This window comes from Salvelinus fontinalis, unplaced genomic scaffold (assembly GCF_029448725.1).
Source record: "Salvelinus fontinalis isolate EN_2023a unplaced genomic scaffold, ASM2944872v1 scaffold_0283, whole genome shotgun sequence".
In the NCBI taxonomy this organism is placed as follows: Eukaryota; Metazoa; Chordata; class Actinopteri; order Salmoniformes; family Salmonidae; genus Salvelinus; species Salvelinus fontinalis.
Window position 1 is genome coordinate 206,943 of NW_026600492.1, and position 19,944 is coordinate 226,886.

The 19,944-nt window shown below is 41.2% G+C and overlaps 1 pseudogene; it reads left to right on the forward strand.

The window, feature by feature from the left end:
- The window catches only part of LOC129845353 (zinc finger protein 850-like), a 60,810-nt pseudogene extending 40,872 nt beyond the window's left edge, over window positions 1–19,938 (forward strand).
- Window positions 19,939–19,944: the final 6 nt, after the last annotated feature.

A 19,944-nucleotide genomic window follows, 5' to 3' on the forward strand; every position in this document is an offset into this window, starting at 1 on the left:
AAAAATTTGAGGTGATAGACAGTGACATATTTAATACCACCTTGCACACTCTTGCATTTATCTAGCTGATCTAGGGTGTAGTCATTAGTCCAACAGTTGCAAACGAGAGTTTCTATTGGACAAATTCAGGTATGTTTATCCTCGTTTTTCTTCTGTTTAAGAAATGTTTTTCAACAACAATCGGCGGAATGTGTGATCTAACTTGAACTTTAAGTAACCTATATTTGATGTGATATATTCCTTTCGAGACAGGATTGTGTCACGGCACAGATCTGGGGAAATGGACCAAAACATTTCTGCCACATTGAAGGTCCCAAAGAACACAGTGGCCTCCATCATTCTTAAATGGAAGAAGATTGGAACCACCAAGACCCTTCCTAGTGCTGGCGGCTCAGCCAAACTGAGCAATAGGGGGAGAAGGGCCTTGGTCAGAGAGGTGACCAAGAACCCGATGGTCACTCTGACAGAGCTCAAGAGTTCCTCTGTGGAAATGGGAGAACCTTACAGAAGACCAATCATCTCTGCAGCACTCCACCAATTAGGCCTTTATGGTAGAGTGGCCAGACGGAAGCCACTTCTCCGTAAAAGACAAAAGAAAGCCAGCTTGGAGTTTGCCAAAAGGCACCTAAAGGACTTTCAGACCATGAGAAACAAGATTCTCTGGTCTGATGAAACCAAGATTGAACTCTTTGACCTGAATGCCAAGCGTCACATCTGGAAGAAACCTGGCATCATCCCTACGGTGAAGCATGGAGGTGGCAGCATCATGCTGTGTTTTTTTTTTAAGTGGCAGGGACTGGGAAACTAGTCAGGATCGAGGGAAAGATCAATAGGGAAAGGACAGAGAGATCCTTGATGAAAACCTGCACCAGAGCTCTCTCCAGAGATGTTCGATCCGGTTCAAGTCCGAGCTCTGGCTGGCCCACTCAAGGACGTTCCGAGACTTGTCTCGAAGCCACTTTTGCGATGTCTTGGCTGTGTGCTTAGGGTCATTGTCCTGTTGGAAGGTGAACCTTTGTCCCAGTCTGAGGTCCTGAGCAGGATTTTATCAAGGATCTCTCTGTACTTTGTTCCGTTCATATTTGCCTCGATCCTGACTTGTCTCCCAGTCCCCTTTTAAATTATACGAGAAAAAAAAATATTCAATTGTATTTATATCAGCAAGCAAGACTAAATTAAATAGGACTATTTATATAATGAATATGAATTTGGAGGGCAGAAATGATTAATTATTAAAGCATTAGATCTCTAACTAAAAGCTTCAATCATACAAAAGTGCTACTTTTATTCCGACCTGGTTCTCTATCAGATTAGTAAGAATGTCTCACCCGATGTTCAAGAATGGCCTTTTTCTCTTTATTCAGATTACAACCTCTCACTTTCAGTTATTTGAAAATGAAATCATCTCCAAAAGATCGTTATTTTTAAAAACAAGCCTTAGAAAGTTGGTTGCAATTTCAGTTTAATCCACCAGAAAAGACCAAACAAATAATTTTAAAAAATGGTTAAACTCAAATATAGTAACTGATCAAAATAAATAAATAAAATTGATTACATGAAAAAGGTATGATCTTTGTAAATTATACCATCAATAGGACTGGTGGAGTTGTCACACATGCAGCTCATAAAAATATATGGAAATCTCTGCTCTACCCAAAATTACAACCAACTAATTGCAGCATTACCACAAAAATGGAAGAGACAAGTGGAAGGGTGGAAAAGTCAGAATCTTGTCTGTCAGCCCTGCTTTAAAGAACAAACTTGGTTCATGAAAATTGTGAATGACACCAGATTCAAAACTTAGAATTTTTCAATTGAAATTATTTTACAAAATATATATAGGGGATACAACGAACCTCTGCAGATTTAGCTGCGAAGAGACAGAATCATTAGATCATTTGTTTTGGTACTGTCCATATGTAGCTTGTTTTTGGTCGCAGGTCAAGGAATGGCAACATTTACCTGGAGCTAACTCTGCAGACAGGACTACTGGGTGATTTGAAAAGTCAGAGTCAATTGATTAATAAAATAATAATACTTTTAGCAAACATGTTTATTTTTAATTTACAATCTGTTGCAACGATGAGAATATAAAAGTCAATAACTTTTGTGAAACAGCACAGTTAAAAATATATGGCAAATAGAAATCAAACGGGGTGGTCTTCAGAGACAGATGGGAGAGGTTTAGGGTAACTGAAGGTTAGGACTCGGTGGTCTTCAGAGATAGATGGGAGAGGTTTAGGGTAACTGAAGGATAGGACTGGGTGGTCTTCAGAGACAGATGGGAGAGGTTTAGGGTAACTGAAGGATAGGACTGGATGGTCTTCAGAGATAGATGGGAGAGGTTTAGGGTAACTGAAGGTTAGGACTGGATGGTCTTCAGAGACAGATGGGAGAGGTTTAGGGTAACTGGAGGATAGGACTGGATGGTCTTCAGAGATAGATGGGAGAGGTTTAGGGTAACTGGAGGATAGGACTGGATGGTCTTCAGAGACAGATGGGAGAGGTTTAGGGTAACTGGAGGATAGGACTGGATGGTCTTCAGAGATAGATGGGAGAGGTTTAGGGTAACTGAAGGTTAGGACTAGATGGTCTTCAGAGATAGATGGGAGAGGTTTAGGGTAACTGAAGGATAGGACTGGATGGTCTTCAGAGATAGATGGGAGAGGTTTAGGGTAACTGAAGGTTAGGACTAGATGGTCTTCAGAGATAGATGGGAGAGGTTTAGGGTAACTGAAGGTTAGGACTGGATGGTCTTCAGAGATAGATGGGAGAGGTTTAGGGTAACTGAAGGATAGCACTGGATGGTCTTCAGAGATAGATGGGAGAGGTTTAGGGTAACTGAAGGATAGGACTGGATGGTCTTCAGAGATAGATGGGAGAGGTTTAGGGTAACTGAAGGTTAGGACTGGATGTTCTTCAGAGATAGATGGGAGAGGTTTAGGGTAACTGAAGAATAGGACTGGATGTTCTTCAGAGATAGATGGGAGAGGTTTAGGGTAACTGAAGGTTAGGACTGGATGGTCTTCAGAGATAGATGGGAGAGGTTTAGGGTAACTGAAGGATAGCACTGGATGGTCTTCAGAGATAGATGGGAGAGGTTTAGGGTAACTGAAGGATAGGACGGGGTGGTCTTCAGAGATAGATGGGAGAGGTTTAGGGTAACTGAAGGATAGCACTGGATGGTCTTCAGAGATAGATGGGAGAGGTTTAGGGTAACTGAAGGATAGGACTGGGTGGTCTTCAGAGATAGATGGGAGAGGTTTAGGGTAACTGAAGGATAGGACGGGGTGGTCTTCAGAGATAGATGGGAGAGGTTTAGGGTAACTGAAGGATAGGATTAAAAACAAACTAAATATAACTATTCTAAAATACATTGTGTCCGTAAAATGGACATAGTATGTAGAAGCCTAATAGTTGTTGTGCATTAGTTTACTCTAATTAGGGGATGGATGGTAGGGTTAGTGGAAAACATGTTTTTATATACATACAGTGCCTTCGGAAAGCTTTCAGGTTTTCAGAAATGTTTGCAAATGATAGAAAATCAAAAGAAATACCTTATATACATAAGTTTTCAGACCCTTTGATATGAGACTCGCTCATGTGCATGCTGTTTCCATTGATCATCCTTGATATGTTTCTACAACTTGTGGTAAGTTCAATTGATTGGACATGATTTGGAAAGGCACACGACTGTCTATATAAGGTCCCACAGTTCACAGTGCATGTCAGAGCAAAAACCAAGCCACGAGGTCGAAGGAATGGTGCGTAGAGCGCCGACACAGGTTTGTGTCGAGGCACAGATCTGGGGAAGGGAGACACATTTTTTGCAGCATTGAAGTTCCCAAAGAACACAGTGGCTGTAGCCAAGACCATAAGCAAATAGTTGAACTGGGATATGACTACTGAGGGTAGTGCGTACAGCCCAGTGCATCACTGGGGTCAAGTTTCCTGCCATCCAGGACGTATATCAAATCCAATTCTATTGGTCACATACACGTTATTAGCAGATGTTATTGCAGGTGTAGCGAAATGCTTGTGTTTCTAGCTCCAACAGTGCAGTAATATGTAACAAGTAATATCTAACAAATTGCACAACATATAGCCAATACACACAAATATAAGTAGGAATGAAATAAGATTATATACATAAGGACGAGCGATATCAGAGCGTAACGGACTGGGATACCGTAGACTAGTATAGAATACAGTATATACATATGAGATGAGTAATGCCAGATATGTAAACTTATTAAAGTGACTAGTGTTCCATTCAAAGTAGCTAGTGGTTTCTAGTCTATGCCTATAGGCAGCAGCCTCTAATGTGCTAGTAATGGCTGTTTAACAGTCTGATGTCCTTGAGATAGAAGTTGTTTTTCAGTCTGTCAGTCACAGATTTAATGCACTTGTACTGACCTCGCCTTCTGGATGATAGCGGGGTGAACAGGCAGTGGCTCGGGTGGTTTATGTTCTTGATTATATATTCTTGGGCATCGGGTGCTGTAGGTGTCCTGGAGGGTGGGTAGTTTGCCCCCGGTAATGCGTTGGGCAGACCGCACCACCCTCTGGAGAGCCTTGCAGTTGTGGGTGGTGCAGGTGCTGTACCAGGCGGTAATACAACCCGACAGGATGCTTTCATTGTGCTTCTGTAAAAATGTGTGAGTGTTTTAGGTGACAAGCCAACTTTCTTTAGCCTCCTGAGGTTAAAGAGGCTCTGTTGCGCCTTCTTCACCACACTGTGTTCTTGGGGTCCTTCAATGCTGCAGAAGTGTTTTGGTACCCTTCCCAAGATCTGTGCCTCGACGCAATCCTGTCTCGAAGCTCTACGGACAATTCCTTCTACCTCATTGCTTGGTTTTGCTCTGACAGTCTCATAGCAAAGGGTCTGAATAGTTACTGTCATGTAAATACGGTATTTCTGTTTTTGATCTTAAAGAAATTTGCTACATTTTGATAAAACCTGTTTTTGTTTTCTCATTATGGGGTTTTGTGTGTAGATTGCTGAATATGTCGTTTTTAAAATCCATTCTAAAATAAGGCTGTAACTTAACAAAATGTGGAAAAAGTCAAGGGGTCTGAATACTTTCCGAATCCACTGTACAAACTTCACATTGAATATTCACCTCACTTTCAAAAAGCTCCATGAGGAAGAAAGGATTCCCAGATGATCTTTTAGATGTTCTGTCTTCAGGATGTTTTGGGTTGATGGCTGTTGGAGAGGGGAGGGGCAGTTGAGTGAGCTGGGGCCTTTTATTACCCTGCCTCTGGGAGCCTGTCAGCTTGTGACATGATGAGAGAGAGTGAAAGAGGGTCTACCTGTAAGAAAGTTAGGCAAATTTAACAATTACTTGCAGGCAGTGGGTTCAGAATAACTATGACAAAAAAATGAATACAAATTATACCACCACCCAAAAGGACACTTTGGAGACTGGAAGGGAAAAGTGGTATGAGCTCTACACAGGTAGAGCCGTATCTGTCCATGTTGCCTTAAACAAAGCAGGCACTGCTTCATGTGGCCTCACCTACACTCACCTTAATAGCCCATATGCCACTGGGTGATAGAAATTGTCATAGTTTTAGGGCAACATTATGTGAGGTGTTATTATGTGTTGTTAGCGATGAGCTTTGGTCAATTTAGCTTGGAATATGCCACCCTCTTCAATCTGTCACCTAATCCTACCTAATGGGCAGGTCAGCCCTGGAGGAAAATATTGGCTGTAAGAAGGAAGAGAAAACATAACATCTGGTTGTTTTTTCTCCAATCTGCGTTACCCACTCCAGTCAGCAGATGGCGATATGAGTCTTTCGGGTGATGCTTCTTGCGTGACGTGTAATCTAGTGGACGGGACAGGATGCCTCTTCAACTGCGACAAAAGGCTTCTGATTCAATCAACGCGGTGGTTTGCTAGCGAAACATAAAACAGAAACATTGAAGCTCTTTAAACCAATCTTGTGTATATTACTCTTAGTGTTTGGCTCATAATTATGTTTACGTATCGACTCGTTCATTTAAACGTAATTTGAGTCTTAAATTAGCAAATGTGTTAAATTGATACTGCATTGTTGTGTGACAAAACTGCACATTTTAGCGGCCTTTTATTATCCACAGCACAAGGTGCACCTGTGTAATGATAATGCTGTTTAATCAGATTCTTGATATGCCACACCTGTCAGATGGATGGATTATCTTGGCAAAGGATAAATGTTCACGAACAGGGATGTGAAAATTTGTGCACAATTTGAGAGAAATTAGCTTTTTGTACATATGGGAAAATTCAATCTTTTTTTTCAGCTCATGAAACATGGAACCAACACTTTACATGTTGAGTTTATATTTGTGTACAGTGTAGTTTCTATCAGTTTTAGGAACATATGCTGTCATAGGGAATTCATGTGAATGAACAAGCCTTTTCAGACTTTAAAATATGGCTGTATATAAACTTACTATATATAGTTACTATCAGCTTTAGGAACATATGCTGTCATTGTGAATGAACAAGCCTTTTCAGACTCTATGATATGGCTGTATATAAACTTACTATATATAGTTACTATCAGTTTTAGGAATGTCTACCCAAAATATCTCACCGTATTTTTTACTTTACCCAAACTGTCATGACATCAGTAACAGTCAGAATGTTGAAAATGTGTCAACGTCTAAATAACAAACTGGGCCATTTTTAAATAGCGTGTCAAACGGGGAGATGTTATGTTCTTAAGTTATTTTATGTTTAAGGAAGTGCGTAGGTCACATTCTGTATCATACAGCTATGAAGTTAGATATTTAAAACCACCTGCTCGATTGGAATCCAGCGACGTCTGTGTCTTCAGTGTCCTAGAACTGTTTAGTTTTTTGTGTTCTGACTTGTAAAACAGAATGAATAAAATAAGTAATGTAAACATATTATCAGTAATTACCAGGAAGCTCGACAACATTTCTTTTAAAATCACACTAAGATTGTTCAAACTGGTCTCAGGTTATTGAGGGATCTATTAGAATTTACCCTCGAAGCAAGGCCGTTTATTCATGTGGAGGTTTCATTCAGGTCTCTATTTTTAAAACACTGTCTTTGGCAGGAGAAAGAACAAACTCAGAGGAACCAGAGCCAGGGACGTCCAAACCAACAAGAAGACACCAGTGTTCCCACTGTGGAAAGTGTTTTAACCAGTTTGGGGACCTGAAACGACATGAGAGAATACACACAGGGGAGAAGCCTTACCACTGCTCCCAATGTGGAAAGGGTTGTTACCTCTTATGGGAGCTTAAACAACACGAGAGAATACACAATGGGGAGAAGCCTTACCATTGCTCCCAGCGTGGAAAGAGTTTCAACCAGAAAGGACACCTGAACCAACACGAGAAAATACACACATGGGAGAAGCCTTACCACTGCTCCCAGTGTGGAAAGAGTTTTAACCAGAAAAGCTACCTGAAAAAACATGAGAGAATACACACATGGGAGAAGCCTTTTCACTGCTCCCAGTGTGGAAAGTGTTTTAACCAGTTAGGGGACCTAAAACGACATGAGAGAATACACACAGGGGAAAAGCCTTATCACTGCTCCCAGTGTGGAAAGTGTTTTAACCAGTTAGGGGACCTAAAACGACATGAGAGAATACACAATGGGGAGAATCCTTACCAATGCTCACAGTGTGGAAAGAGTTTTAACCAGAAAAACTACCTGAAAAAACATGAGAGAATACACATTGGGGAGAAGCCTTACCACTGCTCCCAGTGTGGAAAGTGTTTCAACCAGTTAAGGGACCTAAAACGACATGAGAGAATACACAAGGGAGAATCCTTACCACTGCTCACAGTGTGGAAAGCGTTTTACCCACTTACATAACCTGAAAACACATGAGCTAAAACACAGGTGGTGAAGCCTTACCACTGCTCCCAGGGTGCAAAGGTTTTGCCCATTTTAGGAAGCCTGAAAGAACACATGAGAGCACACAGAGGAGAAGGCTTAGAAAAGCTCAGACTGCGGGAAAACATATTACTCATCATAGTCACTTAAAGGTCATTAGAGAATCCACACAGGAGAGAGAAATTACTTCTTTTAGCGTGTATATTGATATTTCACATCTCATTGACTTAAAATTCATCAGAGAACATACACAGTGCTCCCGTTGTCTTATATTGTTCACTGGTAATGATTGCCTGTTTTTACTACATGAAATTGAATTGTACAAAGTATACTCAAACATATATTTGTATGTTTTTATTAGAAAACATGAATTGAATATGGAGTATGTCAGTTTGAGTATAGAGTAGGTCAGATTCCATGTGTTTAAATGGTCCTTTTTTAAACTCTGTGTTTGTGTTTATCTGAGTGTGTCATTCCTCCAGCACTACAGATAATACAGTGATATTTGGATGTGATGCATTTGTTCCATTGTTTACATTTGCATTGTTGGTCCACTGATGATTTAATGAAATGAAAATGTTCACAGACTCTGTAATGCAAAATGTTAATTGTATGTGTCCACATAACTGAGTATGTGACTAACCTTGTGAAACTGTCCTATTATAATCTCCTGTTCCTGGGAGTATCATCCTGTGTTGCAAACCAGCTGTACCTTTATCCTTGTATGAATAAAGTCCCTCCCAGGAACAGGAAACTATAAAGATATGTGCTCATCACCCAATGCTTCAGGAATTCAAACTGTCTACACTGCGCTGTGTAACTGTTATTCTTTCTGAGCTCAGAAATAAAGAATCTTGGTTTGACTTGGACTCCAGCAGATCCTTATTTTATAATATCCACCACAACTCTCCCACGGATTGGTGTTTATCATTGTCTCAATGAAGAATTCTTTGTTTTATTTTCCTGGGGTCATTTACAAGCCTCCCACTGGTTGAATAAACGTTGTTTCCACGTAATTTCAACAAAACAAATCCATGTGATGTTAGATCAATGCAGAAAACTGATTGGATTTGTAAAAAGCCGTCAACATCAGGAATCTTTCTTTATTTTTCACCCAACTTGTAAGCTAAATCCAATGACAGGTGACATTTTGTGTTGATTTCATGTTGAATTCACGACTCAAAGAAATGTAAATAGAAACTAGATGTTGAACTGACATCTGTGCCCAGTGGGCTGGTTTGAATAAACAGCAGGTGTTGGATCAATATCCACCTGTGTACCTAAGTTTCTGTGCAATTTGCGACAGATTTTCATGTGAATATTCTTAAATATGTACAAAACAATATTGTAAAGGAACATCTAACTCATCACATGCAGTTTCACCACCCTGTGAAGTTCATAACTCATTTAATCTGTAGCCTAATAAACTGCATGGTTTCCCAAGTCGTAGAGGGAGGACCACACAACATATCATCACATGACTTCAAGTTAACTAAGATGTGATGGTTATCAAATAAATATTTGCGCATGAAGGAGTTTCCACCATTTCTAGCTCATAAATGTTTACTGACACAAAATGATCCCACCATGTAAAACAAACAAACAAATTGTCTATCTGCATTAATAAAAGTGTACAGGCAAATGCTGTTTCCGTCAGCCCGGTCATTACTTTTGAAATGGTTGGATCAATGTCCACCTTCATGATATGGATGAAGCCTGATTTGAAGTGTCTGAGTAGTTCTATCTGATGTCATAATACACCCCTCTGATAATCAAGTGATATTTGGAATGTCTGAGTAGTTCTATATGATGTCATAATACACTCCTCTGATAATCAAGTGATATTTGGAATGTCTGAGTAGTTCTATATAATGTCATAATTCTCTGATAGTGACACATTTGCTCCATTGTTTCCATGTCAGTTGGTTTCCCACTCTGATGATTTATATCTGACAGAGGGGCTTTAAAGGAATAGTATGGGGACATCTTAGTGGGGCTTTAAAGGAATAGTATGGTCACATTTACAGGTTGTGGCTCAGTATTCTTATATGATGTGAAAAAAGAACAATCAACTATTTATTGATAATGTATATTCCTATTCAGCTTCTACATCTGCATAGAGGCAAACAGTATCTTAAAGTTGATTAAATATATATATATATAAATTGTACACTTTTATTTTCACAATTTGAATTATTATTCATCAAAAACTATACCAACAATACACTGCAGCTTTGACGCCAAGAAGAGAATGGGCTGATGGGTGGTGGTGCTACTCTACAGGTAAGGCTGTCCAATATGATTGTTCATTACACCCAATAGGTTGATCGGTAGCCAGATAGCTAGCTGCTACAGTCCAATATGAATGTTCAATACACACAATAGGTTGATCGGTAGCCAGTTAGCTAGCTGCTACAGTCCAATATGAATGTTCAATACACACAATAGGTTGACTGTTGACCAATATGAATGTTCATAATGAGGGAAAAATAAAGGTGGGCTCTCCTGTCAACATGGGGCTCCTGCTGCAGGTAGCCTAGCGGTTACTAGTGTTGGGCCAGTAACCGAAAGATCTCTGGTTTGAATCCCAAAGACAACTAGGTGAAAAATCTGTCAATTTGCCCTTGAGGACAGCAGCAGCAGGAGCCTCATGTTTCTCCCATTCTTCTCTGCAGATCCTCTCAAACTCTGTCAGGTTGGATGGGGAGTGTCACTACAAAGCTATTTTCAGGTCTCTCCAGAGATGTTAAATCGGGTTCAAATCCGGGCTCTGGCTGGGCCCCTCAAGGACATTCAGAGACATCTCCCAAAGCCACTCCTGCGTTGTCTTGGCTTTGTGCGTAGGGTCGTTGTCCTATTGGAAGGTTAACCTTTGCCCCAGTCTGAGGTCCTGAGTGCTCTGGAGCAAGTTTTCAAAAATTATCTCTCTGTATTTTGCTCCGTTCATCTTTCCCTCGAACCTGACGAGTCTCCCAGTCCATGCCGCTGAAAAACATCCCCACAGCATGATGCTGCCAACCCCATTCTTCACCGTAGGAATGGTGCCAGGTTTCCTCCAGACGTGACCCTTGGCATTCATTAGACCAGAGAATTTTGTTACTCATGGTCTGATAGTCGTTTAGGTGCCTTTTGGCAAACTCCAAGCTGGCTTTCATGTGCCTTTTACTGAGGAGTGGCTTCCGTCTGGCAACTCTACCATAAAGTCCTGCTTGGTGGAGTGATGCAGAGATGGTTGTCCTTCTGGAAGGTTCTCCCATCTCCACAGAGGAGCTCTGTCAGAGTGACCATTGGGTTCTTGGTTACCTTCCTGACCAAGGCCCTTCTCCCCCGATTGTTCAGCTGGCCATGCTGCTGCTCCAGTTTCAACTGTTCTGCCTGCGGCTATGGAACCCTGACCTGTTCACCGGAGGTGCTACCTGTCCCAGACCTGCTGTTTTCAGCTCTCTAGAGACAAATGTTTCTTAAACAGAAAAAAACGGGATAAACATACCTGAATTTGTCAAATATAATCAAACTTTATTTGTCAAATGCGCCGAATACAACAAGTGTAGACCTTACAGTGAATTGCTTACAAGCCCTTAACTAACAGTACAGTTCAGGAAGAGTTAAGAAAATGAGCAAATGACCAAAAGTAAAAAATTATAAAAAGTAACGCAATAAAATAACAATAACAAGGCTATATACAGGGGGTACTGGTACCGAGTCAATGTGCAGGGGTACAGGTTAGTCGAGGTAATTTATACATGTAGATCGGGGTGAAGTGACATTTCATAGATAATAAACAGCAAGTAGCAGCAGTGTACAAAACAAATGGAGGGTCAATGTAAATAGTCCAGGTGAATATTTGATTAATTGTTCAGCAGCCTTATGGCTTATGGGGGTAGAAGCTGTTAAGGAGCCTTTTGGTTCTAGACTTGGTGCTCCGGTACCGCTTGACGTGCGGGAGCAGAGAAAACAGTCTATGACTTGGGTGACTGGAGCATCTGACAATTTTTGGGGCTTTCTTTATAATTGTCCTGGATGGCAGGAAGCTTGGCCCGAGCGATGTTCTCTACCCTCTGTAGTGCATTACGGTCAGATGCCGAGCAGTTGCCATACCAGGCGGTGATGCAACCGGTCAGGATGCTCTCGATAGTGCAGCTGTAAGTCTTTTTGAGGATCTGGAGACCCATGCCAAATCTTTTCAGTCTCCTGAGGTGGAAAAGTTGTTGTCGTGCCCTCTTCACGACTGTCTTGGTGTGTTTGGACCATGATAATTAGTTGGTGATGTCTTCAAGACTGTCTCTCACCTAAAAAACCTATCTCGACCTGTGTGCACCTACATTCTAAACTTTCAGTCATAGGCTAGGTTGTAGCAATCTCATGATGGGTATAGGGAAAATGTTAGTATCATGTAGTAGCCTAAACCTATTGCTGTTACATTGAACAGGGTGAATGGAATATGAATGACAGTCATCCAATATGCTGTAATAGAATTAAGGCCATGCTCATGAAAAAACAAATCGTTCTGCCTCATCTTAAACACCACTGTTTGGGTGGTGGATGATTCTTGGTACACATGGGAAACCGTTGAGCTGGAAAACCTCAGCAGCGTTGCAGTTCTTGACACAAACCGGCGCCTGGGACCTACTACCATCCCCCGTTCAAAGACACTTAAATATTTTGTTTCCCCCATTCACCGTCTGAATGGCACACATACACAAGCCATGTCTCATTTGTCTCAAGGCCTAAAATGCCTTATTTAACCTGTCTCCTCCCCTTCATCTACACTGATTGAAGGGGATTTAACTAGTGACAATAAGGGATCATAGCTTCCAGCCCCAGCTAACACACCAGACTCCAATAACCACCTAATCATAATCTTCAGTTTAGGATGCAGTTTTATTAATCAGCTGTGTTTGCTAGCGATGGAGAAAAAGTGTGACACCAATCAGGCCCCCGAGGACTGGAGTTGCCCACCCCTGGTTTACAGGATGATTTGTATCTTAAAGAGCGTAGCTTTAAGGGAATAGTACCGTCACATCTAGATAAAAACTAATGTGAAAAATTAACAGAGCAAATGTTTATTAAAACACTACCTATTCATAGAAGTATGTATTCATCATTTACTATATATCAGCTTATTGTTAAATTATTCTGACGTTTTTTCCAATACAAAAGTGTAGTAACTGTTGTTTCCAAACTGCGTTACCCACTCCAGCCAGCAGATGGCGATATGCGTCTTTCAGGTGTTGATTCTTGCGTGACGTATAATGGACTGGACCGGACGCTTCTTCAGGAACAACAACGCGGCTACTCTTTCAACCACCTCGGTAGCTTGCGAGCCAACATTAAACTGAAAGATTGACGCTTTAGACCATGTTAATGTACATTAGCTAATCTCAGTGTTGTTAACGCAGTTCAGTTGACGTATCAACTGGTTAACTTTAACCTAATTTGCTTGTTCAATTTTCAAAGTTGTTAAAACATTGATACTGAGCCTAGCACTAGGCTAGTCGCTAATTCTAACATCCAAGACCATGAGCTCACTAAACTACTCATCCCCTGTTAAAGAAGAGGTCTGCTGTATGCAGAAAGAAGCTCTGAGGCTGAACATTGTCGTGAAAGAAGAAGAGGATGTTATAGAGGAAACAGAGGAAGAACCTTTCAGAGAGGAAGACGATGCTATCTCAGTAGAGGTGAAGAAGGAAGACGATGCTATCTCAGTAGAGGTGAAGAAGGAAGACGTCTTGGGAGTGAAAGAGGAGACAGAATATCAGATTAACTCCAGTGAGTACTGTCTTAAAAACAGAGTCACACACTATGCCGTTGTTGAACTAATGTGGGGTTTTAAGGGGCATTCTACTGAAGTTCTACACTTGAATATGTTGTTCAGTACTGTAGGAATTGTTAAAGGGGCCATCTGCCTTTGTTAGTTTTAATCTGCCATTGGTACATATATTTTGGGGACTTTTAAATTATATTATCCATGTGGTCTACATTAAAGTGCATCTCATCTAGTATAACAGCCTTTTAAAATGCAATGTTGGAGCATAATTTATACTTAAAATATCAAAGGTATGCAAAAGGTCCCATTCAGTGGAACGACCCTTTAACATTTGCATTTTAGACCCTGTTTAGAGAGATTAATGCCTCTTGTAAGACCCTATGATTATTTACATTTTAGTCATTTAGCAGACACTCTTATCCAGAGCGACTTACAGTAGAGTGCATACATTTTATTACATGTTTTACATTTCATTACATTTTACATACTGAGTCAAGGATATCCCTACCGGCCAAACCCTCCCTAACCCGGACGACGCTATGCCAATTGTGCGTCGCCCCACGGACCTCCCGGTTGCGGCCGGCTGCGACAGAGCCTGGGCGTGAACCCAGAGACTCTGGTGGCGCAGCTAGCACTGCGATGCAGTGCCCTAGACCACTGCGCCACCCGGTCGTAAGTTCACTATCTGTTTGATGTTCTCATTCACACAGGAGAGAGACATGACTATTGTGGATCCTCTGGGGAGCCTCAACAACATCCTGATGCTGACAAGGAAGAGAAGAGTCTCTCCAGATCAGAACACCAGATGGTACAGCTTGGTCTGGTCTAAAATACAGCTTGCTCTATCGGGGTCTGGGCTGGGTTTCTGTAAACCACTTCATGACAGTGATGACATAAGCATTCATAATAATATGTGTCTGTGTCCCCTCTTTATGGTTACCAGGACAACGCTAGCCCTTCCACCCTCCCAGAGTCCCCATGTCGTGCCTCTCCCGGTAGCGCCTCACTGCTGGGTATGAAGAGGTTGTCTGTGCTGCTGGTGGACTGCAGGAAAACAACGGGTCTGAGTGGAACTGTGAGAGGAAGAGAAGAGAAGAAAGGATCAGGTTTAACTCATCAAAGTAAGTGCTGTAGTTTAGTTTGAACAAATACAATACATCTGCCCACTGGTATCTGTTACCTGGACAACCAGCAGAGTTCTGTTAGTTGACAGGAAGATAGACTGGTATCTGTTACCAGGACAACCAGCAGAGTTATGTTAGTTGACAGGAAGATAGACTCGTGGATATGGATGTTATGAATATCATAACACTGAAAAGGGATTCTGTCAATGAAAAGAGAGAAACCAATAGACCATATAAAACATTGATGAAAGTTAGCTTTGGAGAGAAAGTTTCAAGATAATCTGATGTAAGGTGAATGTTTTACAAAACCTTTTCCTAAAAACATGGATGTTACATTGTCTGTCCCAGTCAACCCCCCTGGTTTTACAAGACTCTAGAACACACAAACTAAACTCCAGACACTTCAATGTGGTCTGTATTGCTTCATTAATATCTGATCTACACAACTTGTTAAACAGGCCAATATGTATTTTAAAACAAGCTCCTTTTTTTGTCTTGACCTCCGTCTCTGTAATGGACAAAGTTCATTTCATTTCCTACTTTAACAGGTCAAGCCTGAACTCCAACATATTGACCTTAAAGAACATGGTTCATTTGGAAATGACTAACTTTATTCATAAAATGTGTAACTGATGCTAACAGTTGAAATTCATCCACTGTCCCTGTCCCCATACCAGGCTCAAACCAGTGATCCTCTGCTTCTCAACACACGTGACCGCTCTCCTTGAGAATAACCTATATTCAGAGTTCTAGAGCCACACACTCACTATAGCACAATAATTACTATAGCACAGTGTATTTAACAGATGGTGAGATCAGAAACAAATCAGTCCCTTTGTTGCTCTGTTTCAGAGCTACTCTGCCTTCTGACGAAGGAAAGCCTTTTCAACTATAAATGTATATTTGGCTGCCATTTAGGCTGCAACAACTATACAGTGGAACACCCCCTGATCTGTTGTTTTATGAAGGGTCACCTACGCCCAGTACCCAAACAGCTAGTCCCATTCTGGGATTTTTATGTTTTGCTTGAGGCCATTTCTGCTGTTGGAGCTGCTGGAAAGAATAGAAATGAGATTTATCTTGTTTAAAACTGCTTTACTTTAGCCATTACATCCGTATAATGAGTTACACCCCCATACCTTCATGAGGTTCTATAGTTGCAAGCATCTGACACCTCCGGAGGGCTTGATGGCTCAATCCACCAGAGGTATGGCTACAACATAGGCATTGTTCAAAGGCAGCTCTGTTCAAGAGATCTGTAATGCAGCATGTTGTGGTGATGTACCTTCATGAGGTTCTACTGACTGGACATCACTACACATACGGTGAGTAGAGTGGGGACCTCTGAGGGATGATCCTGTCTAGACTTGGCATCAGAGAGGGTATGAGCTCTGTGGTACTTGACTATATCCCCAAAGTGAGAGACTAACGAGTCACTGAAATATAACTGAAGGTTCCCTTATGGAACCCTGATTCTATGATATTCACCAGGTTACCTAACAGAACCCTGATTCTATGATATTCACCAGGTTACCTAACAGAACCCTGATTCTATGATATTCACCAGGTTACCTAACAGAACCCTGATTCTATGATATTCACCAGGTTACCTAACAGAACCCTGATTCTATGATATTCACCAGGTTACCTTTCACACATGGAAGACGGGAGCGACTATGTCCCTGATATAGGAAGTGGTCTGCTATTGGCCGTTGCTATCGGAGAGTACAGTGCCTCCTGAAAGTATTCAGACCCCTTGACTTTTTCCACATTTTGTTACATTACATCCTTTTTCTAAAAACACAATACCCCATACTGACAAAGCAAAAACATTTTTGTTTGATAATTTTGCTAATTTATCAAAAAATACAAAGCTGAAATATTACATTTACTTAAGTATTCAGACCCTATACTCAGAACTCTGTTCAAGCAGCAGGTTCTTCTCTGGAGCAGGTTTTCATCAAAGATCTCTCTTAACTTTTACTGCCTCTGAAACCCGGATCCGGGATCCCCCCCCACCCCCCTCACACTGATTAGCATCGCTAGAATTTTGTCACATTTAAATAGTAGCATCTAAATATCATTAAATCACAAGTCCAAGACACCTAATGAAAGATACAGATCTTGTGAATCAAGTCACCATTTCAGATTTTTAAAATGTTTTACAGGGAAGACAAAATATGTAAATCTATTAGCTAACCATGTTAGCAAAAGACACCCTTTTTCTTTGTCCACCATTTTTTCTCAACACCAGTAGCTATCACCAATTCGGCTAAACTAAGATATTGATAGCCACTAACCAAGAAAAAAGCTCATCAGATGACAATCTGATAACATATTTATGGTATAGGATAGGTTTTGTTAGAAAAATGTGCATATTTCAGGTATAAATCATAGTTTGCCTTTGCAGCCAGCATCACAAATCTCACCAAAGCTCCTAGAATTACTACAGACAGCAACGTGTATTACCCATTTACTCATCATAAAACATTTCTTAAAAATACACAGCACATAGCAATGGAAAGACACAGATCTTGTGAATTCAGACAACATTTCAGATTTTCTAAGTGTTTTACGGCGAAAACACAATAAATCGTTATATTAGCATACCACATACGCAAACGTTACCCGAGCACTGATTCTAGCCAAAGAGAGCGATATCATATCATCGCCAAAATATATTAATTTTTTCACTAACCTTCTCAGAATCCTTCAGATGACACTCCTGTAACATCATATTACAACATACATATACAGTTTGTTCGAAAATGTGCATATTTAGCCATAAAAAACCGTGGTTATACAATGAAAATAGTAGCAAAACAAGCCTGGTAAAGTCGATCGCCATCTTTGAGTGATCTAGTTTAATCAATAGCTAATCATATACTTGACTAAAAAATACAGGGTTGACAGGAATCGAAAGACAAATTAGTTCTTAATGCAATCGCTGATTTACATTTTTTAAATTATCCTTACTTTTCAATACAGGTTGCGCCAAGCGAAGCTATAGCAAACAAGATGGCGACATAAACGTTTAACATTTATCGACAGAAACACGATTTATCATCATAAATTGTTCTTACTATGAGCTGTTCTCTCATCAGATTCTTGGGCAATGAATCCTTTCTTGGGTCTAATCTTCTTTTGGTCGAAAGATGTCCACTTGTCCGTCGAAATGCTCACTAACGTACGACCGGGACCCCGAAACGTGCCCGGAGCTTCAAAGTTTATTACAAAGCAATGCCTCAAAATCGCACTAAACGGATATAAATTGCTATAAAACGGTTTAAATTAACTACATTATGATGTTTCTAACACCTATAACGAGTAAAAACATGACCGACGCTATATTACTGGCTAAACCAAGACTTGGAAAAAGGCCAGTCAGATATCCTTCTTGCGTTGAGCGCAGACTCCAAAGGAATCCTACTTCCGGTCTTTGGTCATTTATAGAGCCTGTGATTGCGCAATCGACTCCATTCAAATTGTCACCACTTACTGACATCTAGAGGAAGGCGTGGGCAGTGTTTGTATCCTCATAGCACATACTGTGGGTTTAAAACTGATCTGGAACCAGAGGCCAAGATTTCTGGAAACTCACTCACTGGGAGGAAAAGTGCTGTAGAATGAGTTCTGTTCCACTCAGAGACATAATTCAAACGGCTATAGAAACTAGAGAGTGTTTTCTATCCAATAATAACAATAATATGCATATTGTACGAGCAAGAATTGAGTACTAGGCAGTTTAATCTGTAGAGTTAATTATGCTAATGCGAAATAGCACCCCCTATAGTCGCAAGAAGTTAAAAGTGGCCTTAGGTTATTGAGCGATCTGATTAGGATTTACCCCCGTAGCAAGGCCTATTTATCATGTGGAGGTTTCATTCAGGTCTCTTTTTTTTAAAACACACTGTCTTTGGCAGGAGGAAGTCCAGACTCAGAGGAACCAGAGCCAGGGACGTCCAAACCAACAAGAAGACACCAGTGTTCCCACTGTGGAAAGTGTTTCAACCATTTAAGTACCCTGAAAGTTCATGAGATAATACACACAGGGGAGAAGCCTTACCACTGCTCCCAGTGTGGCAAGTGTTTTAAACAGTTAGGGAACCTGAAAGAACACGAGAGAATACACACAGGTGAGAAGCCTTGCCACTGCTCCCAGTGTGGAAAGGGTTTCAGCCAGTCGGCAAATCTGAAACGGCATGAGAGAATACACACAGGGGAGAAGCCTTACCACTGCTCCCAGTGCGAAAAGAGTTTTAACGATTTAGGGAACCTGAAAAAACACAAGAGAATACACACAGGAGAGAAGCCTTACCACTGCTCCCAGTGTGGAAAGTGTTTCAACCGGCCGGGGGAGCTGAAAAAACACGAGAGAATACACACAGGGGAGAAGCCTTACCACTGCTCCCAGTGTGACAAGTGTTTTAAACAGTTAGGGAATCTGAAAGAACACGAGAGAATACATATAGGGGAGAAGTCTTACCATTGCTCCCAGTGTGGAAAGTGTTTTAACAAGTTAAAGGACCTGTACCGACATGAGAGAATACACAAAGGGGAGAAGTCTTACCACTGCTCCCAGTGCGACAAGTGTTTTAAACAGTTAGGGAATCTGAAAAAACATGAGAGAATACACACAGGTGAGAAGTCTTACCACTGCTCCCAGTGCGACAAGTGTTTTAAACAGTTAGGGAATCTGAAAAAACATGAGAGAATACACACAGGGGAGAAGCCTTACCACTGCTCGCAGTGTGGAAAGAGTTTTAACCGGTCAGGGAATCTGAAGAAACATGAGAGAATACACACAGGTGAGAAGCCTTACCACTGCTCCCAGTGTGGAAAGGGTTTCAGCCAGCCGGCGAATCTGAAACGGCACGAGAGAATACACACAGGGGAGAAGCCTTACCACTGCTCCTTGTGTGGAAAGAGTTTTAACCGGTCAGGGAATCTGAAAAAACACGAGACAATACACACAGGTGAGAAGCCTTACCACTGCTCCCAGTGTGGAAAGGGTTTCAGCCAGCTGGCGAATCTGAAACGGCATGAGATAATACACACAGGGGAGAAGCCTTACCACTGCTCCTTGTGTGGAACGAGTTTTAACGATTTAGGGGATCTGAAAAAACATGAGAGAATACACACAGGGCAGAAGCCTTACCACTGCTCTCAGTGTGGAAAGTTTTTC